General features: G+C 38.2%; 1 long non-coding RNA gene across 2 annotated transcripts in view; it reads right to left on the bottom strand.

Annotated features, from left to right (window-relative positions):
• The window catches only part of LOC103787459 (uncharacterized), a 426,173-nt gene extending 399,085 nt beyond the window's left edge, over positions 1–27,088 (bottom strand). For both annotated transcript variants that reach the window (XR_013525503.1, XR_013525505.1), the window contains exons 1-2: positions 26,999–27,088; positions 23,944–24,053 (exon numbers count right to left, since the gene is read on the bottom strand). This is a non-coding gene — a long non-coding RNA (uncharacterized LOC103787459). The remainder of the gene's footprint in view (positions 1–23,943; positions 24,054–26,998) is intronic.
• Positions 27,089–27,570: the final 482 nt, after the last annotated feature.

Below are 27,570 nucleotides of genomic sequence, written 5' to 3'. Positions count from 1 at the left end.
GCCTAGCCTAGAAGAAGGCTCATTTCTTCTAGGTAACGGGCACACTTTGCTTTAAGAAGCAATGTTAATATAGGAAGGTTAAAATCAAGGCTTTAGTAATAACACAAGGATTTTTAAAACAGATTTACTATTTTAATTAGAACCAATGATTAGAATGTCTTGTATTACATTGCAGTACTTATGAGAATTCAATTTTCCTTTAGTCACTAACATAATAATTTTTATGAGTGTATTCACAGGATGCACATATATATTAGAGAAGGTGGAAGATGGTTTTTAGAATTGTTATGTCACAAGAAAAATTTAAAAATGCACTAAGCTAGTGATATTAATACTTTCATTCATTTGTTAAAATGTTTCCCTTTTTCACAGTCAAATTTCCTACTTATGCAGTATAGTTTTCCCCCCATTATAAGCAGCACAAAGTTTTTCTTTAGTAACATTGCATTTTGACAAGATATTAGAAATAAAAGAAATTCAAGTGTTATTTTAGTATTTTTTTAAGATCTGGGTTACTTGTTTAAGAAAGTCAGTGATAGCCCCCAAAATACTAGGATTTCTAATAGGTCCTCAGAGTATGATTGAAAAGGTCATGTCAAGACAGGGTCAGCAGTACACCTTGGCAGTGAGTGAGAGTTCGAATTGGCTTAGGAGATGGGATTGTATTTATCTGAAAGGAAGCATAACAGATACTCTAAATCATCCTTGCTCTTGGGAACTTACATCAGTTTAGGAAGAAGGACTAAAATGTACAGGAAAACAATCCCATGGTAAGTGGCACACATTAACCTTAAATAGACTGACTGCACAGGGTGATCTATCCTTATATGTGAGTTTGTGTGTTTGAACCTGAAGAACATTGTAAAATACTATTTTTTCAGGCTCTAAGCATGGGTCATTGTGGGAAACAGAAAACAAAACAGGCAAGGAGATTATCAAATTTATCTTTATGAAGTCACATAATTTACTAGTTAAAATCAATGGGGATTTCCTATAGTAATCTACAAATTAATAATTACTTTTACGATAGAAACATGAGAGACACCTGACTTGCCATCTTCATTCTCAGAACGGCAGATGGCTCATTTGAGATCTTAGAACAGATGCAGAACCATAACACAGCCTCTTCTTCCCTAACGAGGGCATCACGTTCTCTTCCTCTAACACAGAAGGTGGATCATGAAGGGCATTGCCAACCCCACTGCCCACCTCTCATCTTAGTAAAAAATCTACTCGGAGTTTTCAAAACATCTTGTGTATTACTGGAGAGGAGGCACATAGGATGAAGGTACCTGATGATGCCTACTGAAATGTGTCTTCTGTATTGAATATTGAGTACAAGAGTAAAATCCTAAAGAAAACTTTGGAAGGACACTCCACTAAGTAGGAAGCTTTCTATATCCAATTGTGGTGAAATTTTTTGGCTTGTTTTATTTTCTGTTTTTCATCACTTGATTGTGAATGAGAATAGCCATTTCTCCTGCTGTAACTCTGTGCTCTGTAGTAAGCTCTCATTTATAGAACATGGTACTAGATCTGCTGTATATATATCTCAAACCATTGTTTCTTGCTTGGGTGATCTTTCTCTTCAATTCACTTTACATAAAATTTCTAAAAGTAACCGTAATTCCTGTTCATGACATTCTAACATACTTACCAGTGACAGAATATATGCCAGATATAGAAAATGTAACAGTTGTTCTTCCCCATGTTAAATGTATGAACACAAGGGAATTGAGATATACAGAAAGTAGCTGCCAGCAAGGATATTCATTGTCATTGTCATTGTGTCATTCATTAGAAGTTTTATGAGGATAAAATAGCCATAGCCAGATAGTTGTTTTTATATATAACTAAGTTTTATGAAATTCAGCTTTCAAAGGCTACTAAGCCATCAACAAAAATTTAATTGGCACCTACTATGTGTTCAGTCCTCAGAAAGACTATAAAATATACATGATAACTGTTGTTAATTTTAAAATAATGAGGCTTAACAATTTGAAAAAGAGAGCTTCATTTCTCATAAAGGGTTGCAGCCTAAAGGGTGACCATTCTGACAGACTGGGAAGCACACCCTCTGATCAGAAGCCAAAAAACACACCTCAAGGGAGGGGCAAAGGGAACAGGAATTTATGCTAAGCAGGGTGGCCAAATATGTATAGTTGGAAAGCTATGGCAGTCACGTATATTTATGAAAAGAGAAACGTGTGCATGCACAGTTGAGTTTCATGACCCTTCATGAGTATAAATGGCTGCAAAAGCATGACCCCAAGGTGGAGTTTTCAGCCATCTGATGGCCAAAGGTGAAGCAGAGAACATAAAAACCCTCATTATACATTCTTTATAGACTGGCCGAAGCCACTCCATGGTTGGTGGGCTCTTATCAGGAAGGAATGTGGTTGTTGTTTTGTTGAAACTGCAAAAGGGTAGAGCAGTATCCAGTGGTTGGTTGACATCATTGGTAGAGTCTTTTGAAAGGGCTGGGTTCTGTTTTTCTCTTAGGGAAGAAAGGTTAATAGCAGTTTGCCAAGGAAGGGGTATAATGAGGCATGTCTAACCTCCCATCCCATCATGCCTGAGAACTCAGTTTTCAAGGTTTCTCTGAAGTGTCCTTGGACAAGAAGGTGTCCATTCAGTCAGTTGGGAGGCTTAGAATTTCATTATTTCTCATAATAAAAACAAAAAGCAGTTTTTATCTTTCTATTTAGATTTTGAAAATAAGATCTACCTATAAATAATACAAAGTATGTCATTCAAAGCTCAATATAGTACACAGTATATAGTTTTATATAATGTAAACATCCCACGTCTCCCTATAGTGTGACTTCAAAATAGAGGCAGAGGAGTGAAGTCGTTAAAACTGCTGACTCTGCAGTCAAGCCACTCAAGTTAGACTTCTCAGCTCTGAAACATACTAGTGGCATGTTTCTGAGCCATTACTAAAGCTTTCACTGCTTCCCCATAAGCTCCACTCATAGGTACTGAATAATACCTACCTTTAAATACAGTAGGGATTCACTCAGGGTGGTGGCAAAAATATTAAGGGAAAGATATTTGAGAAAGTTTTAAAATATAGTCACAAACTTTCTTGGAAGGCCAAGAAGTTTGCATAGTTTCAGTAGAAGTTTTGGTTGAAGGCAGCCTAAATCCTCTACATTTAGTTAATAAGACAAGCAAATGGCTAGGGTATATCGGGAAGTTTACATGAATAACTTGTTTACCTCACGTGGTCTTAAAACTAACCTTTGAACTGGATGGCTCTCTTGGGGGGAGGTCAGCCAGGGATATTACCCACTAATGGTGATTTCTTTGGGCATCAGAACCTGTCCTTTAATTCTCACTCTAGTGGTGTTGACTCAGAGTTTTTGTCATTTAATGTGTGCTGAAAAAAGGCTGGAGAGACCAGCATGTGGGGGCCAATGAAACTGTTTACAGCACTCTCCAGGCAGCTTATGGGTACACACTCAGTTGGAGTGGCAAAGCATAGCATCTGTGTGTTCGTGTACTTTATTCATCCGTCATTGAGTCAGGGTCTGCAGGATGTTTATTAAAGTCCACAGCACTTGTCATGCAGCCTTGTCCCCTACAGCAACTTCCCCACACCTTTCTCTTCCAGCAACAGTTCACTCCCTTTACCCTTTAGGATAAGGGTGGAAAGGACTAGATGCTGCTGACAGCCTTGGGGTTCTTCATCATCCTTTTTTATTTTCCTGAAACCCTAAATATACCTTTTTGCAAAATGGCAAATCATCCTCTTCCTGGTACTCCTTTCATTTACACTTATCAATTATCCCCCATTCAAGTGCAGCACCTGTGACCTGCCTGGACTCTGACAGTCACAATGTCAAAATTCTGCTGAGTTTCATGCCAAAGGAAGGGAAGGAATATATTCACTCTCTTTTCCTATTTGGTGTCCCATGCAATTATATGGAGCCCAAAGCAGATCAGGGAACTCAAACAGTTACACCAAATCTCATAAAACTCAATTCCCTACAATCTTAGAAAAGAGGCAAAAAAAATAAAAGCATAAAAATAAGGAATCAAGTTATTCTTCCCATCCTCTACTTTCCTCATAAATCCTGCTCCTAATCACCACATTCCTCCCAGGCATAAAAGAAAAATTACATTTCCTGCCTATGGATACAAAGAGGCTCAGCTGACAGGAGCAAGAGTTGGGAAGGCTTGGCTTACAGAGCATTAGCTTATCCAAGCAGAACGTTCTCAGTTCTAATAATAGAAGCAGGGAGAAGTAAGAAATTGATAATTACAAAGGTTGGACAAATCAGAAAAGGTTTTATGTACAAGACAAAATTGACTTGACCTTGACAGATAAAAAGGATTAAGGAATTTAGAGAGTATTTCAGGGAAAGGTAACATTTGTGCAAAGATAATGAGGTAAGACATTAATACATTGAAGGAAGTGGGGTTTAGGGAGCAACGGAAGATGAAGTCAAATGCGTAGAGGAAGCCACTTGAAGGCAGATCTTCAAAATTACATAGAAGTATTTACATTTAGATGTAATCAGCAATAGAAAGACATTGAAGGTTTAAAATCAACCTGAAGAGACAGGTGATGGACCACTGGAAGGAATTGTTTTAGTAGTTTTAATTTAATGGCTTCTTGGCGCTTTGGCAGTGCTATCTTCAAAATGACCCTTTAAACTTTCTGGACAATGTAGAAACCAGTAGAAGCCAAGCCCATTCTTCCATAATGGCATATACAGAAATCTGTAAATCATAGTTAAGTGAGCTTTACAAAGAACTACAGCACTTTGCTAAAGCTCTGCCCAGTAGAAGAGAGATGATAGATAAACAGGCCTTCAACAAAGCTCTGCAGTTGGAAATTGCAAAGCTGACAAAATGCCCAGAAACTCACCCAGAAGTAGTTGCCATACAACAAAGTTTCTTTAACTGCTATTTCTTGAAAAGTGAGTAGATCATAATTCTTTAGGCCTAGTCTACCTCTGTGATGGCACACTTTTTGAAATGTAGGCTAGAAGAAGCAATAATGTAGAAAAAGGGCAAAGAGATGAAAAGGATCAGAAATGGCTACAAAGTCCATCTCACAATGACTCCAATGAGATTACAGGTCATAAAGTGGTCTACGCTTTCCGATTATCTAAACTTTCTGCATATGATGCCTTCTTTTTCCCTTATGGACAACTGTAAGAAGTATAAAATCTTAGAGGAAAAAAGAAAGCCAGCATGTTTAGACTATTTAAAAAAGGTCAAGCTCCATACAACATTCTTTGCATTTCCTTGTTAAGTAACGACTTTATTAAGTCTATAGGTGTTTAGTAGTTTGCTCAAGATTACACAAAAAGATCTTAAATTAGAACACTCAGTCTTCATAATCAATACCCTTCACATGCTGCTCACCTGGTATAACTAACAGAAATCATTTAGTTGAATGTATACGTGCTCAACCCAATTGATCTGAGTTTTCCTCTAAGAATTTTCAACAGTATACTGCTGAGCTGTGTCTCTCTGAATTAAATCTCTGAATTAAATCAAGCCTATAGCTAAAGGAGATCCACTTCATAGTCCTTTTCTGTCTTTCTCACTGGATTTATTCATTGTTTTATCTTTTCCCCGTGTGTGTTTGAAGGAAGTTAAGATTTGATGTCATTTATTCATTCATACTCTTATATATTTCAGCATCTCTTATATGGAAGGCATCATTGAGAACCAAAATGAAAACTACAATCCCCCACTCAAGACATTTAAAATAAGTGAGTGGACAATTGTGACAAGAAATGCTATTGAGCCTCTAAAGTTGTATATTCTATAGTGAATGTCGTAAGTTGAAAGCAATTTTGCAAAATGTATCATGTCAAATGTAATAAACTGTGTGTTCTGACAAAGGAATGGAATACCTGGTTTAAGTAACAGAAATTTATCTAGGCACAGGACAGTCATTTTATATTTTGGGGGGGAAAAGCAATTTTAGTAATTCTTAAATCTGTGTGGTTTCCAAATACGATTGTGAGCTCATCTATACTCTCAGTATGTGTGTACATGAAAACACTGAATTTAGAACTGAAAAATACCTTTACAATTACCTTGTTCTACCCTCTTATTTGACAAAGAGGACATGTAAGCTCAGAGAGGTGAAAATTACATACCTGGATCTGACAAAGACTGAATTCCACGTTTTCTAACTTTAAACTCCTGCTAGATTGTCATTGAACTGAATGTCTGCTAATTCCCAAATCAGTACTTCATCAGATCTTTGTGACCCAATATTGATTCATTATCTTATTTGCCAAATAAATCACAGTTTAAGCACAATGCTATGTGCTGGGTGTAAGGAGAAAAGTGACACAAAGTCCCTGACCTAGAAAAGCTTCCTTAATACGGGAGAGGGTAAAATGCAAAGCAATACCTTTGTTAATACATTTGGATTCACAGGGTATTAGGAGAGAATAGTAAATATATTGTGGCATCTTAATTACTCATGATGCTTATTAAAATGCACGAGTATTATATAAAACATTCCAAATGAAATGCTATCAAATTCATGTGGCATTGTCGTAAAACCCTCAAGATATTGAATAGCTTCATTAATGACACTGTTAGAAAAATACCGCTGCAGTGCAGGCAATATTCCCATTTGGAATAAACTCATTTGCAGTTTTCTTCTCAGTGATGAAGCCACTGCTCTGCCATCAGTCAGTGCTCCAGAAACTCCTTAAGCTAAACCCACACTTAGGAAATAACACAGGTAGGTTTCTTGACTCCTCTAAGACCTTCTAAATCTTCCATAACAGTTGGTCCATTTGCTGAGCTGCAGGACTCACTCTTTCATGAAGGAATTTTACCTCACAGATTCAAAGAGTGGTTCAGGGCGATATTGGTCATAGGGCCAGTTTTCTCATTTTTCAGGTGAGGAAACTGAAACTTAAAGAAACTGGATGACTTGCCAGCTAGCTGCCAAATGAAACTAGATCCCTAAATACCTGGCACCTGTCTCCTGTTGCTTCTACTACAATATATTATCTGGACACCAGTCTTACTCTGTTTTGTGCTGCTATGATAGAATATCTGGGATGGGGTGATTTACTAACAAAAGAAGTTTATTTGGAGAACAGTTCTTGAGGGTGGGAATTCTAAAATCCGGCAGCCCACCTGGTTAGGGTCTCTTGCTGCTTCAACTCATGGTAGAAAGAGGGGACGGGGAAAGGAAGGGGAATTCGTAAAGAGACCAAACAAGAGAAACAACAACCTAGTTTCGTGCTAACTAATCCAATCCTGCAGGAGGGAGAACTCACTCCCCTAGATGGTATTAATCTATCCATCCCTGTGACCCAATAACCTCTCACTAAGCTCCACTTCCCAACACTGCCATCTTGGGAATCAGATTTCAACATGAGCTATGGCAGGAACAAACCACATCTGAACCGCAGCAATACCTTCTCCATTGTAATTTTTCCATTATCACTAAACTCACAGTGGCCCATTATGGCATGGGGTTCAAAAAGTGTTCTATCTATTAATTAAACACTATTCTGAGTCCACAGGAATATTCCAAGCAGAGGAGCTCAAATGAGAAAGAATGACACAAAGAGGGTTTTCTCTTTGTGGCACCTCTACTGGGATGGGCCTCCTTAGTCTGTCTCTTGTATTGAACATGATATCCTCTAGTGATGTATGTAGAAAGCCTTATGGAAATTTTAAGACGGAAATTCTGCTGGGTACTTTGCCTAGGCTATCTCATTCAGCCCTCACAAATCTGTGAGGGGTATGTGTGTGAGGGGTGTGTGTGTGATTACCTTTCTTTTGTAGATTAAAAAACTAAGCCTCTGAGAAATTATCTGTGCAGGTCATATGCCTAGTAAGGAACAAAACTTTCAGTTTCAGAGAAACTTTGAACCTAAACTCGTGCTGCTTGTACTGTACTAGGTTACTCATTGAAAGCACCAACTCTGCCTTAAGCAAAAGAAATATTTGTTTTCATATAATGTAATTGTATGTGTATATTTCAGGGTTTCAAATTAACAGAACCATGTTTGAATTAATATGACATTTTGCATTTCCCAAATGTTGTGTAATTTTTTTTTTTTTTTGATCCATGAGAAGATGTTTCTAAGTGATTTGCAAGTCATAGTGTTTTGTGTTTTGGTTTGTTTGTTTGTTTTGTTTTTGGCAAGGAGTAGGGGACTGAGCAGCTCTGATTTTGTTATTCTATGGCCTCAGAGGCAGGGCTGAATTACAGCTTTTAAAGTTTCCTGAGTTTTGTCTATGTCCTAGATTGATAAACCCATCCATCTCAGCTCCAGAACTGGTGTAGAGTCCTCAGGGCCACTGGGAACTATTGTTTAAAATACCAGGTCTCAGCCAGGTGCAGTGGCTCATGCCTGTAATCCCAGCACATTGGGAGGCTGAGGCAAGCAGATTGCTTGAGCTGAGGAGTTTCAGTCCAGCCTGGGGAAACATAGCAAGCTTTGCATCTACAAAAAAAAAACAAACAAAAAAAAAAACAAAAATAAAATAGCTGAGCATGGCGACGCTTGCCTGTGGTCTCAAATACTCGGGAGACTGAGGTGGGAGGATCATTTGAAACCGGGAGGTTGAAGCTACAGTGAGCTGAAATTGTGCCTCTGCCCTCCAGTCTTGGTCACAGAATGAGACTCTGTCTAAGAAAAATAAGATAAAAATAAATAAAGTATCAGGTATCTCTTTAAAAGAGCAAAATGAAAAACCTTACCAAGATTGATATGAGAGTCACAGAAACTGATGCTTGTGATTTGTGGAAGGTTCATTACCACACTGAACTGTCAATGCCTCCATGCAATCTAATGACCCCTTGGCCTTCAGTCCCCCAGTATTATGTAATGTAATAAAAATCTACTGGGGTTCAGTGGGGTAGATGATAGTGTCATGGTGTTTCAATGCTTCTGTACCGGGGCTAACACAATGGCTGCTTTCATATTCATTTCCTTGGGCTTCATTAATTACATTGTGTGAATATGCATAAACACAGCATAGATGTTAGTTTGGTTGACACTGTAATGACCCCTAGTAAGCAGCACCAATTTCCCTACAACTCCAGTCTTGCAGCTCTCAAAACTGAATATTTGGAAACGGTACATTTAAGCAAAGCCAAGGTGCCACAAGGTGTTTCTAAAATACGGGAGTTTTATCATCTACCTCCAGCTACAGAAATAGATGTCAGTGAAAACCCAGTTAAACTATGAGCAGAATAAAAATAAGAAATGAAATAGTGACAAAGGAATTTTACCAGCAGATAGGAAAGAGCTGCAAGAACAAATTCTTCTGTAAAATACTGTGGTTAAAATCTACAGGGCTACGGTTAAAGTTTAACCCAGGTGCTAAAAGAACCAGATTTCCTCCTAGGTCTGCTCTGATTCTTTGAAAATATTGGACATAAAATTGGAACTCAGGTGCCTATTTTCACAACTGTAGTTTGGAGCCTGTATCTATCAGTTCTAATTACAACATGCCTTGGTCTTATTTACCACACGTAGATCATGGCAGTATCTAATTCATAGATGATGACAAAGTTAGGTCTACTGAATAAATTAGGGTTTCATCTTCTTATTGCCTATAATGCTCACGTATAATTAAAAGGCAGCATAGTGGGATGGTTAAGTACATAGGTTGGGCCCAGAAAACCTGTATCTACTTCTTAACTACACTGCTTATACATGTAAACCTGGTTACGTTCCATAATCATTCTGTGCTGCACTTTCATCAAAGGTAAATTGTAATAATGGTACCTACATCATAAGATTGTATAATAATTAGCTGAGTAAACATAAGCAAAGCAATTAGGGCAGAACTTGGCATATAGAAAACACAAGTATATATTATTAAATTTGACCTTGTCAAAAAGATCTTCAGTAACTCTATGATTTCCTGTTTATTCCCTCCCTGACAATATTCCATTGAAACAATTTATGGATACTGAAACTGCCCAGTGAAGAGCAGGGGAAAGTGAAGGGAAGATTAGCAATCAAGGAGCAAGAACACACATTGTACACATCCCCAGATCTCCCAAGCTGATCTCACGTCCTAAAATACAAACTGATCAATGCATTCCAAGGAGGCTCCTTTGTAAAATACAATGTATTACTCATTACAGGGATCTGGAAATGGAATGCATTTTCTCACAACTGCAAAAAGGAACTGAAGGGCAAGTATACTACTTAATTTCCTTGTTTGAATTCAGTATTACAGAATGCAGCATTTTTTACTAGAATACCCTGGGCATAAGATGTTTATTATAAGCTTTCTCTTTGAGGCCTTTAATTTTCTGACACTTCCTCCCCATGAGTTCCCATTGCAGCCCCACTGGGGAAGCAACTTTCTGATCCTATAGCCTACACATAGCTTAGAGGTTTGTCTGTCTTAATTTCACATTCCACTGAGAAAAGAAAATTGTTTCCAAAAGAATAAGGCAATAAAATTCCTAATTTTGCCTTTAAAATGCATAGGTAATCTATTTAGAATGATCTCTCTTTGAATATATAGGTTTGAAACATCTTAGGGTATCATGATTATGAGTCAATTCCTGCTCCATTCTTCCAGGCTGAACTATAGCTCTTGGGCTTATACTGTGAAGACTCAGCTCTGAGCCAGTTTAGATTAAACCAAGAGAGACCGTAAGAAAACTAGCAGCTACCCTTGGATAGGGTCATGAATCAGTCCATTGTTTTACCTGGCTTCTAGAGTTGCCAGCCTTACATTGAGTAAAAGTTATTACTTCCTGGCCAGTCCAAGAACCTCAGGATAGGGTCAAGAATCAGCCCATGGTTTATTTGCAGTGATTCATAGACATCTGCTTGTCAATGAGCCGCAGTCTTGCATTAATCTCTTCCATGAGTTTCCAGACCACATATCTGGGCTTCTTACTCTGTTTCCTGAGTTGCTCTTGATTTGTACTCCCAGTTGCCTGATGGCATTGGAAATTGGAGCTGAAATCCACTGGTATAGAGAGGACCCTGACATACAACTTTATCCTCATTGTTATTTGTTCTGGGGACTGAACCACTTTTCTCTATGTTATATGTTGGTTTTTACTTTGTTCAAAACCACACGGACCACCTGGAACCATGACATGATTTCTATTTACCAGGCATGTCTTCACTACATAGAAGCTCTTTGTTTTGCACAACTCATTAGATCAGATGCCGCTGGAAACTGACAGCTCAAATCAAGAAATAATTAACGCTACTTATAGTTACTCTCATTCATACGTGTTTATGCTCTCAGACACAGCACCACATTTGGGTTTGTTAGCTCTGGCCTGGCTTATGTCTACTCACTCAGGTCCTCACTGAGCAACTACAGATGGTTGGTTCATCATGCCCCATGGAAAGGCCGATTATGGCCCCACTTCATCAAAATAATCACAGACACAGACACACACACACACAAACGTACACACACAGAAAACATATTCCCAGTGTTACTCATAACAGAAATACAAATACACGGCCAGGCATGGTAAATCATGCCTGTAATCCCAGCACTTTGGGAAGCCGAGGTAGGTGAATCACGAGGTCAAGAGATTGAGATCATCCTGGCCAACATAGTGAAACTCCGTCTCTACTAAAAATACAAAAATTAGCTGAGTGTGGTGGCAAGTGCCTGCAGTGCCAGCTACTCAGGAAGCTGAGGCAGGAGAATCACTTGGACACAAACTGGAGGTTGCAGTGAGCTGAGAATGCGCCACTGCATTCCAGCCTGGTGACAGAGCATGACTCCGTCTCAAAAAGAAAAAAAAAGAAAGAAAAAGAAAAGAAATACATGTACACATGCACAAAAATGTCAAAGCAGGATTATTTTTTAATCTCAAATCATTTAGCAACAGAATGCATAAATAAATAATGGGATACTCATGCAGTAGACTACTACACAAGAATGAATAAACATAGTTTATTGGTACAGGCAACATTATAGATAAATTTTGTATACATAAGTGACTAGAAAAAGCCAAGCACAAAAGGAAATATACTCAGTGGTTGTCTCTGTATAAAGGTCAAAAACAGACAAAACTAAGTGGCTATAGTGATTATCTCTGGGAAATAGAAGAAAAGACACGGCATGAGAATTAGGGAGTAAACATGAATAAATCACAAACTCCACCTTCTAGGAGCTTGCAGACTGCAGAGAATAGGAAAATGTAAACAGAGATTTATGAAATTAGAAGTTGCACCTTCAGGGGCAGCAAACAGAGGGCCTTTCCTTTGACTCCTAAGGTTCCGTAGAGATCTGGAAGGCTTTTATTTTATGACAGAGTTTATATTACAGTGAATACTAGAAATTGTCATTCAGCTGCTGTAACTTGACAAATGAACTTCGGGTGTCCTAGGATGTAGATGTTTCATTACAGTCCTTCTGTACAAAGACAGACATCTTCATATTCAATATCGGTGGACTTTTCTGAACATGTATTCTAATTATAACATTATTAATATGGTTTCCTGCAATTAAGCTTCCTACTATTTGATTTTGAGGCTACAGATTTATAAATAGTACAGAATCTTCCCCTTGGCTATTTATCCACCTTCATTTTACCAATATATTCCTGTGAACAGATGATGCCAAAGTCTATAGCTTCAGCCTCGACATGCCTTCCCTGCTGCCAAGCATACTTGATACACGTGACCACTTCAATACTTCCTCACTTTGACAGCTTTTCCACAGTACTATTCTTTCTCCCTCTAAAATCCGTTGAGTCCATTCTCTCCTCCCCTCCTTGATAATTATCATTCTTCTTGCCACCCCATGCCTATTCCTGGACAATTGCTGCCACCACCTAATCAGTATTCACAATGACAATTTGTATCCATCATAACTGTGACCCCTTCAAGGCCATAAATACATTGATGCCATTCTTTTGCTTAAAAACATTAATGTCTCCCAATTGCAAATTGAATGCAATCAAAGCCCCTGGGCCTGACCTTCAAAGTTGATTTCAAACAACCTCACTTATGCCTTTTGCTGCTCTACTTCTCATATGTGATTCTTGTAACTAGACTGATTTTCTTAACCTTTGCTGCGTATAGTCTTACCAAAGTTTTTTTTCCTTTATTCATAACAGACCCTCTGCCACGGATTTGTATCTTCCTATCTTCAGAGACTTAATTCTATGTATCCGACAATATCTAATTCAAATACTACCTTTTTGATGAAAATTTATCCTCATTCCTTCCAGGTACAATTTCTCCCTTCTTTCAAGGGCCATCACCCCTCTACTTTTATAACTTTTATATGTATTTATCAATTTTCCCCTTATACCAGGGCCTACTTTGCAAAAAAAAGTTACTAAATTTGTAATCAGAAAGCAGAAATTTGAATCCTACCTTTGTTGCTTATTAAGTGTGTAATTCGAGGCAAGTCATTTAACTCAAGCTTAAGTTTTATTATGTCAAAATATGGAAGATGGCTGCAAATTTTCAGGACTCACTACAATATAAACTCTATCTTAAAATAAAAGCCTTCCAGATCACTATGGATCCTTCGAGTCAACAAAAAGACTTTCTGCTAGGTGCCCTGTAAGGCTATGCCCTGTTTTATAAACCTTTCCTATCCTCTGCAAGGCTATAAGCCCCTAGAGGATGCAGTTTGTGATTTACTCATGTTTACAGCCTTAACATAAGCACCATGTCTTGTATACTGTTCGTGCTTGAGAACTGTGTGTTCTTTAAGTAAATCACGCAAAAGAATCATATGATGAATGGGTGGTCTTTTACATAAAGAATTATACAAGTCTGGAATATATTGGGAATGACCAAAGAAGTTGTGTTCATTGACAACATTAGGATCTAAACCCAGGTGTCATGTCTCAGAGGCTAAGACTCTAATAACTTGACAGTTCATCCAATCATAAATAAAAGAGTGAAAAGAACTCCAGTGAACATCTATTTCAAGCACGTCATTTTATAGGTGAGTTCCTCCAACTGTTGAAATGCTTTTCTCACTTAATATAGCCAGAAAAAGCTCCAGCAAGAATCCAGGTTTCCTCTCTTCTCTAGAGATCTCTTCAGCTTGTCACTCTGCATACCTCTGGAAGCTCTGTTGCTAGGCAACCATGAGCTCTTTCTACCACTTAAGTGCATTTTATGAAATTTCTCTGCTTGATATACTTGAATGATGGTGGAGTTTACTAGTGAGCAAGAATAAGCCTGATAACAGACAGCTTGTGAGCTTTAAGAAGTTAACTCAGCCTGGTTCCTCTAACTGGACAGTGGGATTCTCTTGCTTGATGTGAATAATGAGTAGGGTACTGGCATTATAGCATCAAGCACCCTGAGTCCACGCTAGCCCTGGGCATGTGGATGAAAGCGCTTGCATCTTTTACAAGGGTGGTGAATGTTAATCTCACTATGCCCTTTTCAAATACAGATTTTTCCATGAAAATTGTATTTTTTGGTTATTTGCTTTAAGAAGATTTTCACCGGGAAACTTCCACATTTAATCTGAGTTTTATAGCAACCGCACATAGTACAGAGGCCATTTTCTCGCACCTGATTTATAATCTTTCCCTGGAAATTGCCCTGGGGACCCCTCTGGCCCACTGCCAAACTCTGGTACTCTTGGTCTCTGTGGTTCCTTCAATAGGGGAGCAAATGGGAATTAAAACTGACTTCTTTGACTTGTTTCAGCGTTGCTATTCACATTTCTCTGCAATGCAGCACAGAATTCTCTTCCAAGCACAGAGAGCTCTAATTCTCGCAGTGTTTTCATCATTTATAATATATTTTAATATTGGGACTCGGTTCACATATTTGGGAGGGTTCAGTTCGTTATTTCACAAAGGCTTGGATATAATGAGACGTTTGTAGCCAGCTGCTCTCCTGACCATTAGTTTGCCTCATAAGCAAACTCTGAACCCAGTTTACTTCACCGAAAACTGACAACAGTGGTTTTATTTTTAGCTCTTGATCCAATTATGCAATGATGATTAACCAGTTATTTCAAAGGTGATATAAGAGCTAGGAATTATTATTCCAAAATATTTGAAAGTTGTCAAGAGCCATACAACTTTTATTGAATCGTTTATAACAAAACATGTTAGAATTACAATTATAATAATTTACTTTCCTATATCACTTTTTAGATTATAAAATACCTTATCATGATGCTTACAATGACCCTGTAGGATAGGCAATGGTCTCTAAAGGTAGCATGAGCTCCAATTTATACACTTGAGAAGCCCAGACTCAGGGAAGTAGCATGACCTGTCCAGGAACATTCTGTAGAGGAGCTAGGACTTCAAACCCAAGACTTTTAGCTCCAAACTCACCACTCTATTACTAATGATACTCTCTGCCAAATATCAGAAGATTATACTTAATTGAGCTATTTATCCCATATCTTGTGTGATAGAAAGTAATGATAATTCCAATCAATGCTAATTCTAAACATTATGAATACAGTTGGAAGTCAAGTTCTATGACATACATGCTATTGTTTTCCACATTTTACTGATACAGAAATATAGGCAAATTCAGGTGATATAACTTGCGAAATATCATATGTTTAAGAGTCAGAGTGAAGATTCACATCAGGGCCAATTTCTGAGTCCTAAGCACCACTCTGACTGATGTAGCAAATATAAGGCAGTTAGCTGCAGAGGAGGGACGGTGGTGATCCAGCAAGTCCACAGGTTCATGTGAGGACCCATCCTGAGACCTCATATTCATTAATACAGTATCCACTTGCTGCAAGCAAACAGCTGGTTGGTTTACAACTTTGCAGCTAAAGGAATATTAGACTCAAGCACTGTGGGTCTAAGAAGTCAGCTGAATCTGGTGGGTTGAGGGGTCACAGAAATGGCTCCTCCCCTAAATTATTGATTGGGAAAGAAGCATTGCAACCTTTGACCCTGCTCTAAATCATTCCTATATCTATATTTTTTCCATAGTGACATAGCTTAAATAAAATATGATAGGTAGGATGATCATATGTCCCCATTTTCTAAGGTCCTTACTGTTTTACCTCTGTTGTTTCAAAATAATTATTGGCAATAGCCGCTTTCACTCTCAAAGGCTTCCCAGTTTGGGTAGTAGATGATACGGTAAAAACCCACAGTTTCCAAACTATTAGAATTTCAACTGAGTGGAAAAACCCACATTTTGTTGCATAATTGACTTGAATGTGGATTCCAGTTAATAGCTATTTTGCCTTGATTATTGAATTTATCTCAGTCTCATGTCTATTATCTGCAAGATGGAGATACCAATATAAATCTTGCACACTTGTAAGGATTAAATTATACACAAGCATTCGCTCCCCATGAATGTGTTCCCATCCTTTGCTTCCAGTATCCTTTATTTAACACTTAACTGAGTGCTGACAGTTGTTATTTTCCACATATGCCACTTGTCTTTTAAAATTGGTTAAGTCCCTCAGTGGTCATGAACAAATATTAAATCATTTTAAGTCCCAATCACTCGATATGCTTCCTTGTAATGGCTTTTTGTGTAATAAATGTTTGCAGATAGTATATTTGTCTATTAATTGATCTTATTGAAATATTTAAGCATCTTTATGAAACAATAGTTTCATGGAATCAATGTTAATGCCAGAAAGCCATCCAGCCACAAATCTTACTCCCTTGGGTAAGCAATTTCATCCTGGTGGTTACGATGTTTCTTTTGTACTACTAGGCTATTAGCAAATAGCTGCAAGAATGCTTTACATGTCATGGTGCATTACAGCTAGAAGTCTTTCCTTCTTTCTGATCCTTACAGCAATATTTGTTTTCTTCATTTTTGTACATGATAAAGTTTATCCTTTATTTAAAAACTAAATAGTATAGCAATGGCTTTTAAGTGATTTAGGCTCTCTAAGAATTTGCAAGTTCCTTAAAGAAGCACTGCATTGTATCTTATGAAGGTATTGCATGATATGGCTACAGAGAAAGGCAGTTCCAAATTGAGGTTTGCATGAAGATATGTTTCCAGGGGTCTTTGCAGCCTTCTGGACTGATCTGCACATGATCTCCCTAACATGCACCTGAGAGGGAGAGGAAGACACAGTGGCTGGTCTGAAACACACACACCAGTGCCATCCTGAAAGAATCTGACTTTGCTAGAAAGGCCAGTAACAGAGATGATCAGGCAGCTCCCAGCAGTGAAACCAGCCTCAGTTAAGATGTTCCAAGTGGTCAGTGTTGAGGAACAGAATGAGGTAGGAAGAGCCGAGTATGGAAAAAATCCAAGGAAGAGGGAGTAGGATTCTCGACAATGAGAGAAACTGGTGCTATGATTCCATGAAATTTCCTCATTGAGAACTCCAGGCCCAGCCTCTTCAGGGATTAGAAATTATATTTCCTCCATAAACATTCATCATATTTTATATCAATTTCTTGTTAAATATCTGTTGTCTCACTAGAATGTAAACTATGTGAAGGTAAGGGAATGTCAGCCTTGTCCCACTCTAATCCAGTAGCCAGCAGGCACATTGTAATTGTTCAATAAATATTTGTTATGCAAGTAAATGAACCAACAAGCTACATAAACAGCAGTATCTCAGCCATGAGTCTAGAAAGAACACTAAAGCAAAGCTTTTAAGGGAACTGTGAATCAGGAAAGTACCAGGTCAAAACTGTGGGTGTGATATGGACTCACCTCCACAGACAATACCCAAGGTCAACCTGGCAGAGACTCCATGGGACCAATGAAATTCAGGGATTCAGGGTATAGCATATGGCTTCATCCCAAATCTAACCAAAGAGAAGAAACTACCATTGAGATCCCCTGTTCTTGTTTTGATCAGATAACACAAGTATGACTGTTAATAGGTCAACCCTTGGGGAGTCACAAAAGCCATTGGGGTATTTGTCCTTGCAGGAGGTCATTTTAATGAGACACTTCTGGCAGATTCTGTAAAATCTACGTATTGGCTTTATTTTTATTGTAATTTGATGGAAAACTGGGTATTGATTTTTACAGTAAAAGCAAAAAAAATACTTGGAAAGGTTTTGATTCTTTCCATTAACTTTATTAGGAGTATAACAAACCAATCATTTATTAAGACTACAGAATTTGTATAGAGAAGACAGAATCTTACATTAAAATCCTTTGTCCCAATCTCTGTCTCTCCCTAAGCAAATGCAGTATGTTACTTAACTGTTCTTCTAAAGATATTTTTCTGAGGCAGGGCATAGTGCCAGCACCTGTGGTCTCAACTACTCAAGAGGCTGAGGCAGCAGGAACCCGTAAGCCTGGAAGGTCGAAGCTGCAGTGAGCTAGGCTCACACCACTGCACTCCAGCTTGAGCAATAGAGTGAGACTCTGTCTCAAATAAACAAAGAGATTAACACAATAATAATTTATACAGACAAAAAAATTATTTGTTTTTTGACACAGGGTCTTACTCCATCACCTAGGCTGGAGTCCAGTGGCATGATCATGGCTCACTACAGCCTTGACCTCCTGGGCTCAAGCAAAACTCTCAACTCAGCCTCCTGCATAGCTGGGACTATAGGTATGCATGCCCATGCCAAGCTAATTTCTGTATTTTTAGTAGAGATGGGGTTTTATTATGTTGCCCAGGTTGGTCTTGTATCCCCGGGCTCAAGCAACCCATCTACCTCAGCCTCCCAAAGTGCTGGGATTATAGACATGAGCCATCATGCCTGGCCAGTCTCTTCATTTTTAATATAAATACTTCCACTTTAAAAAGAGCATTGCTTATTTGCTTTGAGATAAAGTCTTCAGGAAATATCAAAAACATTCAATATACATTTGAATCTATTAACACTTCATTTTCTATTTGAAATTTTTAATAAATGTTTTTAAGGATACTTCAGGCTCAGCTATGAGTCACTATGGGATAAGTACAATTCAAGGTGAAGCTGAGGCATGCCCAGAGCAAATCCAGTAGAATGAACATTAATATATTTAGCTCTGTAATCTAGGGCTTAGGCACGAATGTAAAGTAGAGGATGTGCTCAGAAATTAAATGAAACAACAGATGAAAATTTTAAAAAGTGAATGAATTAAATAATCTTGAATCAAGTATCTATTAACTGGCTAACCAGTGATGCCAAAAAAATCTCAAATAGGTCAAAGCAATTGGCTTACTATTGGTGGTGATAACATGCAATCAGGTCAAACCTGTGGTTCCTGGCATGACTTCCCACAGTTTGAATGGAGGGCACAGCTCAAAAAAAGGCAAGTGACAGGAACAATGCCTAGATTCGAACAATGCTGAGCCGCAGTTGAGTTTAAGTCTCTTATCTCACCATGGATATGAGAAGTTGAACAGGAAGACAAAATAAAGAGGAACAAAGAGGCCTACACCTCAGAGGCAAAGGTGAAGGCTGTATCCCTGTGGCTTTCAGATGCTCATGGCTCATGAGAGGTGAGGCAGATCAATGACAACAAATCTAATTCACGACCTTTGCTCTCAGTGTACTTTTTTCTGTTCTGATGGGGACTGGCTACACACAGTGAGGGACGTTAGGGTGAAGTGAAGGTTTCAGTATCCCATGGCAGAAATAAGTAGAGAGTGATATTAAAAAATTCCTGCTAAGTACAACATTTTCTTTCTCACCACCTAGGATGAATGAATCTTACCTAGAGTAAAGGGGAGATGGTAAAGAAGATGCCAGAGAGGGTAGGTATCTGCACCCGCCTGTCATCCCTGCAATTGCTTTGTGATCTAGGTTCCATTTCTCCCAGTTTTACAGACAAGGAAACTAAAGCTCATGGAAATTAAATAATGTATAAAAGTTTACAATACAGAAAGAGACAGAGATAGATGTCAAAGCCAGGTCTTTTCCAATCTTATGGCACTTTCAGCTAAGTTATACCTCTGAGAATCTAAGTCTATGAACTGCAACAGAAACAAAAGCCTGCGCTTCTTTTCTGGACTGGAATGTTCTCAGGTTAGCTATTAAGAAGTGTGATAATTTTCATGCCCTTACTCCAGAGTGTCACTCCAATCATCATCCCCATTAACCAGTCCTCAGATGTGTATTGTGCTAGGTTCTGACAGAGACTGAAAACTTTTAACTCCTAAACCTTGATCTCATAGTGTGTATAATCTAATTGGCAACACAAGATAAATATTGTAAACAGGTCACAATATTAGTCCAGAGGCAGGACAGAAGAAAAAATGTAAGCAGTCAAAAATGTTAACTCAGACTAATAGAAACTGCTTTAAGTAGAAGAAATGAGAAATTATTCTGACCTAAAGGATTCACGGGACTAGAAAAGAGAGGTAATGGCAAAGGTATCTCTATATCAGAGAAGAACAAGTAAGCTGCTCATGGTTAACGACAGGAGATTTTTCATCCACGGATCCTTCCAGTGCTGCTCAAATACCTCAGCTGTATTCATCCGTTTTGTTCCCACATGCATAGATTTCTATTCCTCTCTCCAGCACATAAATCCAACACTAACTCCCAGTTTACCAAGGACAGATGGTTAAGGAGGTGTAATCCATGGGAAATAGATGTTTCAGAAGCCACAGGGTTTAGTACATATAGTAAATCATCAGTCTATAGTTCTCTTTGCTCTTTTTTCCTCCAAGAACTGATACCTTTTTAGCATGCAAATAGAGGTATTATGAGTCAGCAAAAAGAAAATAAAGTTTTTGTTATAAGTCAAATTGACTATTAGTACTGTTCCATGTTTTGCATGGAAATAAATCACATTCCCTTCTTTAATCTATCCATATGCTATATGTATATCACCTAAAATGTCTTTAGTATCAACTGTTAGCCCCAACACTGCTCTACATTGATTTATACACACAAGGGTTAAAGTATCGAAAAGTATCTTAAAGCTACATAGAAAATGAACAGCCAATGAAAAGCTCTTTTGATGAGGTAATGCTATTTGCTTAAGCTTCATTGGTTGAGTCTAAAACTTCTGTTTCCAGGAGTTGGTGGACAAGTTTCTCTGCAACCAGAAAGAACTGGATAGTCTCCCATTGCTTATATAAGGTATTTTATGATCACTCAGTAAGAGCAAGTCTCTCCTCAACTTGCCAATAGCCTAGAATTATTTCCCAACAAACTCATGCAAAACTAGACTGCAGGGATTTCTGCTTGTTCCAAAAGAAAATCTACATAAGAGATTAAGAAATGCAGAGTTAAATTCTAATTATATTTGTGTACTATGGTGGGAAGAATATTAAACTATGAGTTAACACACCTCGTTCCTCATCCCAGTTCTGACACAGTCACCTTGGCAACCTTGTGCTGCTACTTACCACTTCTAGAATTTAGGTTCATCTTGTTTTTGTAGATTCTTATTTCTTGCTGAAAATGATGGTAACTGAATTTTTGCATGCAAGGGCATCCAATGAAATTCTGAATATGCAAGAACTCTGAAATATATCTACCTCAACTTTCAGGGTTGTCTGTAATTTTAGGGAAATATGACTCCTTTTTGAGGCAACATTAGCACCCTTTATAAGCAAGCACAGAAAGCATCTTTGCTAGAAGTGATACTTCCATATGTTAGAAAGAAAGAAAGTAAAAAACCCAAAAACTGAGAAGGCAGTCTGCCTTAATACTAGGGAGGAAGATACAGACTTTCTTTAGGTAGAATTCTATCCATGCTAAACTGTCTTGAGACTTAATCATCTAATTATAATAGCTCTCTTAACTTTGTGAAATACAGAGAGTCTGTTTGTCCCATTGGCAGTTTTAAGTCCTATCTTCAAGCCCACTAGACTTTGCAGCAGGTATCCCACTACTCACTGCAATGTCTAGCCATCTCAGTATACAACCCACTGCATAGGCACATCTGTAGCTTCAAGTCTGTTGCTATCTTGGCAAGAAAAAAAAATGCAACAGATTTATTTTCTAGGAGAGAGTTCTAATTACAGGTCTTAACATATTTAAAAACAAAACTCTTGGTATTCTTACTACCCAACTTGAGCCTTTCCAAATCCCTATTCCTCTCATCTCAGTAAATGGCAATCTCATCCTTCATGTTGTCCAAGCATAACACCTTGGAGTCATCTTTATTTTTTCTCTTTTTCTCCACCCAACCTTGACTCTATTAGCAAATGCTGCAAACCTACTTTCAAAATACACTCACAATCCAGCCTCTTCCACTAATAATCACCACTGTGAATATCACTCTGGTCAAAACTGCTGCCATTTTTTCCCCTGCTGTTAGATATTTTAGTTCTTGGTCTTTGCATCTTCAGATTCCAGGAACTATACTAGTACCCCTCCAAACACACTCCTGTTCTTAAGACTTCAGATTCAGGCTGAGAGTCACACCATGGTCACCCCTCATTCTCAGGCCTTCAGACTCAGGCTGGGAGTCACATCATGGGCTCCCCTGGATGTCAGGCCATCAGACATGGCCTGAATTACATCACTATATTTCCTTGTCCTCCAGCTTACAGACAGCATGTCATGGGTCATCAGCTTCATAAATGGATGATTTATATAATTAATCTTCTCAATTATATTAGTTATGTTTTTTCTACAGAACTCTATCAAACCCACATAAAATCATGTCTTCTACACAAACCCTCTTTTACATTGTTACATTTTTCTCTATCGTTCTCGTCACTATCTAGCAGATTTTAGGTTGTCTTGTTTATTGCCATTCTTTAGCACGACAGCATAAGTTCCATGAGGACAAGGGTTTGATCTGAATTTTTCTTCTATATTCACAGCACCTAGCAGTAGGTGCTGAAAAATATTTAATATAGTACTCAGGAAAGGTATTGTATTCGTATCTTACTTGAAGTAATCATAACATATTTAATACTTAAGGAAAAACCAAAGTGTAATTATGAACTCTTGAAATTGATCCTAAAAATACTATGATTTGCGTGTTCCCAGAGGAGGCATTCAGTCAGTGTCAGTATTATTGGACTAAGTGTACAGCTGCTCAAGAACATTCTATTGATTGGAAATAGGAAAAAGTAAAATACAAATCAATGCTTAGAATTACTCAGACACTGGGTGATTTTCTTTCTTTAGCATTTTTATCTACCTTAAAGAATCTCAGTGGTTAATAATCATTTAGATGTACAAATCCTTATGCATTCATTATAAAATGTCTTTTCTGTTTGTATAAAAAACACATGTATATTAATAAGATACTGAAATATTATCCTGACAACAGTCAAATTCTCATATATGGGTAAGCTACTCTGTAAGCCCAAGTTAACCAGTTATTCAAGTAGGTTGGGAAGTGCATACTTAATTCATCTTAAATAGAAAGAATTTTAAAAATAATCTAGAATAATCAGTATGTTTCTGAGAACCTTACTGATGTGCAGAAAGAATATCTTCATAAGAAACAAATATGGGGCCAGGCGCGGTGGCTCACGCCTGTAATCCCAGTACTTTGGGAGGCCGAGGCGGGTGGATCACGAGGTCAAGAGATCAAGACCATCCTGGTCAACATGGTGAAACCCCGTCTCTACTAAAAAAAAAAAAAAAAAAAAAAAAAAAAAAAAAAAAAAAAAAATTAGCTGGGCATGGTGGCGCATGCCTGTAATCCCAGCTACTCAGGAGGCTGAGGCAGGATAACTGCCTGAACCCAGGAGGCAGAGGTTTTGGTGAGCCGAGATCATGCCATTGCACTCCAGCCTGGGTAACAAGAGCGAAACTCCGTCTCAAAAAAAAAAAGAAAAAGAAACAAATATGGCATATATTAAAGAAAAAATTATTTTGGTACTTGTTAAAAGGATATGAAAGATTTTAATCAGCACTATTACCATAGGTATCAGGACCATTGCAGAGAGAGATGACCTCTGAGTACAAAACACACCATTAAGGATTTATAGCCAATGAGCAGAGTGAGGGAATCAGTGGATAGAAAATTACTGGCTGGGCACAGTGGCTCACGCCTGTAATCCCAGCAGTTTGGGAGCCAAAGCGGGCAGATCGCTTGAGGCCAGGAGTTCAAGACACCTGGCTAACATTGCAAAACCCCATCTCTACTAAAAATACAAAAATTAGCTGGGTGTGGTTGTGTGTACCTGTAATCCCAGCTACTCAGGAGGCTGAGAATCACTTGAATTCAGGAAGCTCAGGTTGCAGTGAACCGAGATCACACTGCTGCACTCCAGCCTGGGTAAGAGAGTGAAATCTGTGTCAAAAAAGAAAAAGAAAGAAAAGAAAAGAAAATTACTAGGAGGTGATAGCTAGCATCTAAGCTAGTGGGATTCTTGCTAAAATGACTTAAGATTCTTGCTAAACATAGCCCACGTACATACGCACCAAAGGCTAAGGATGAGAAATTTGATGACTTATCAAGTGTAATCAGATATCAAGGGTGGGGAGATTCTTATTAAAGTGACTTAGCAGGATTCTAGCTAAAATTGCACTGAGCAGGCCTACGATAAAACCCAAGAATGAGGCCTAGTCTGAAAGAAGGCTCAGAGGAGCCTGGCTAAGCTCTAGTCGAGGAGAGAATCTTTGTTACATAAAAGGTCATATCAAGAGCAGATCTGAAGTTCATTTGTCTCCAAATATCATAAATAAGACTCGGCCATTATTTAATTCAACATTATGCATCCATGACCTTGCTGTAGGCACTGTGCTCAATATAGAAGAAATAAATTCAAATATAATGCAATTTTGACCTGGGAACTCCCACTCTAGTGGAGAGACCAAAGTGTAAATTAATCATCACGGTGTAATACAGAACGTGCTTTAATAGAGGGTGAAGAACGTATTGTGAAACACAGGGAGGAAAAGGAATTGACACTGAACAGAAGGGAAAAGTACAGGGGTCATACAAGACTTCACAACAGTTGATTCTTTTGGTTTGGGTCTTGATGGAAGGGTAGGAGTTTACTGATCAGAAAAATAAAACTGAGGAATATCTTTTAAGGAAAAAGCAACAGCACTTACATAGGTTCAGAAATACAAATGTGATAGCTCATTGAGAGATGCAAGAAGAAAGTGGACCCAGTGTGGGGGCCTGAAGAGGAGTGAAAATGAGTTAGGCAGGTAGTCACCTGGAGCCAGATTGTGACAGACACTGTACTCTAATTGCATCCCTGCGCTTGACCTATAGGAGAAGCAGAGGAGTGGAAGTCAGATTTATAGTTTAGAAGGATTTCTCTGACACAAGTGGAAGAAGAAGTAAAAACAGATCGAATATAAAAGATCACTTTGGTAGTTTCTAGAGTCTAAGAGAAAAAATAATGAGGGTTCCAAAGAAGGCTAATGAAGTTGGAAAGGAAACAGTAAATTTAGAGGGGACAGAATTTCATTAGAAAGCCAATGTTAATTACCAGGGAACAGTAGAACTCCCAGACTTCTGGGTGCTTATGAAGACAGTGGTAGTATTAATACATATAAAGAGCATAGAAAAATAAAATAAAAAATAAAATAAATAAAATAAAAACACATTGCCTGTGGGATACATAGAGAGATTTGTTTTGAATATGTTGAATGTAAGGTGCTCAAGTGACTTCCAAGTCTAAATATCTGGAACGCAGATCTGTGTGTGGGTTTGTGATGCAGGTGGAGGTACAAGTTGAGACAAAAACTTGCAAATCACTGTAATAAAAACAGGAGTTTGAACTACTGGAGATGGAAAACGTACACAGGAAGAACCCTGTGTGAGGAGACAATAAAAAATGGATCCCAGGTGCACTCATGCTGAAGAAAAATCACTGTGTGTTCAATTAAAAAGAAAAGGCTTATGATAGATAACCCCAACTGTTCCTAAGCAGGAACAGTTACGAGAAAAATGTTAATGAGAAACATGTTAATGAGAAAAGCCTTGTTTTGAGAATACATTGATAGGTTTAGATAAGCAAATATGAGATATGCAAATCTGCTAAATTACTCCATAAATGAGAACAAGAGAATTGAAGTTCCTTAGAGAAAAATAGAGACAAAAGAACAGAAAAGGAGGGCTAGATGCTGAGGGAAATCAGAGAGCAAGACTCTGGCAGGAACTCTGGAAAAAAAAATACTTCAAAAAGAGATTTGAAGTTCTATGTTGTGATTTACACTCTTCCCAGATGAAAACTTCAGTAGTCCACAGTTCACTGATGTCTTTACACCTGGGGATTCATTGGCCTGGGATCGTGTGGAGGGGGTCAGTTCTCCAAGAGTTATTGATTTCCACTTTTGACTACTTAGTGCAATTAAAAGACAATGTTTACAAGATAAGATAGAGGAAGCCATGAGAGACTAGGCAGCAATAATTGACATACAAAAAAAAAAAATTGTGAGGAGGACTTTCTTCTTCCCCCAGGGGTAAGAAGTTTCCTGTTGACCTATGTGCTACATGGTACAGATATACATAAATGATTCATACCAGTAAAATACATAAAATAAATTTAGCTAGCTAGCTAGCTATGTGATTTCAGGCAAGCTTCCAGTATTTACCCATATATTGACTCACTTACATATGCCTCTGTATTCTTATATCAAATTCAAACTCAAAATGATAGCCTCATTGACATGCACGGCATGCACCATCATATTTGTCTACATATTTAACCTTCCTATGAATACAATCCCTACCATGTGTATATGCAAAGTGTTGCTTCACTGTACATCCCCAAAAATACAGGAACGGTTTATGTACTTTTTTTTTAAGCTACATATTGGCTGGGTGCAGTGGCTCACATCTGTAATCTCCCAGCATTTTGGGAGGCCAAGGCAGGTGAGTTACCTGAGGTCAGAAGTTCAAGACCAGCCTCACCAACATGGTGAAACCCCGTCTCAACTAAAAATGCAAAAATTACCCAGGCAAGTGACACACACCAGTAATCCCAGCTACTTGGGAGGTGGAGGCAGGAGAATTGCTTGAGCCTAGGAGACGGAGGTTGCAGTGAGCCAAAATTGTGCCACTGCACTCCAACCTGTCAGACAGAGCAGGACTCTGTCAAAAATAAATAAATAAGCTACATATTAATCTCTGATTTTAAAAAAGATAACTTTTTATCTTATGAGTTTTTGTGATAGGCAAATCATGCAAAGCAGATATAAGAAGCTTAAAAATATTTCCGTAATACAAAATCATAAATCAGAAGTCCTATTATAAAAATCAATAACAGCCAAGCAAACCTTATGTGCATTCTGCAGGCAGCTGCTGTCAAGTTTCCATGTTGCCCTATGGGTCTCAGAGGATGCCCTTATTCTTGCTGCAGATACTGCAGAGATGTGGGTGTGGTTTCCAATACAGAAGCTGACTGTCTATGAATATTCATAGACACACTCTAGCTAAAACCTAACGGTTTTCTGGGAACAGTTAAAATAGCAACAGTAAATTTTGATCTAATCAAATAAAATAGATAAGGAAGGATGCTGAGTTATTTGAAAATGAATATATACCACACACCACTCCCAAAGCCTTCAGCATAGAGCCAGATTCCTTCAACTCAGTCCCCTCTGAGTTATAAGGGCATGTTACTTGAAATGAATTGGTAAGGAACAAGAAGCACAATTCACAGAAGCTACAAGACAATAGGATCCAATGATTTCTTAAGGCAGTGTCTATAATTTGATATTTGTGAATCCCCAGGAAAAGTTCCAAAACTCAGCCTCAAACTTTCCTTATACAGTATTGATTTTTTGCAAAAGTACTCACTTAAACATCACTGTTTTCCCAAACATGAGCTGATCTTTGCACAAAATGT

The sequence above is a fragment of the Callithrix jacchus genome, chromosome 13 (assembly GCF_049354715.1).
Source record: "Callithrix jacchus isolate 240 chromosome 13, calJac240_pri, whole genome shotgun sequence".
NCBI classification, from domain to species: Eukaryota; Metazoa; Chordata; class Mammalia; order Primates; family Cebidae; genus Callithrix; species Callithrix jacchus.
This window is presented reverse-complemented; position numbering and strand designations above follow the sequence as displayed.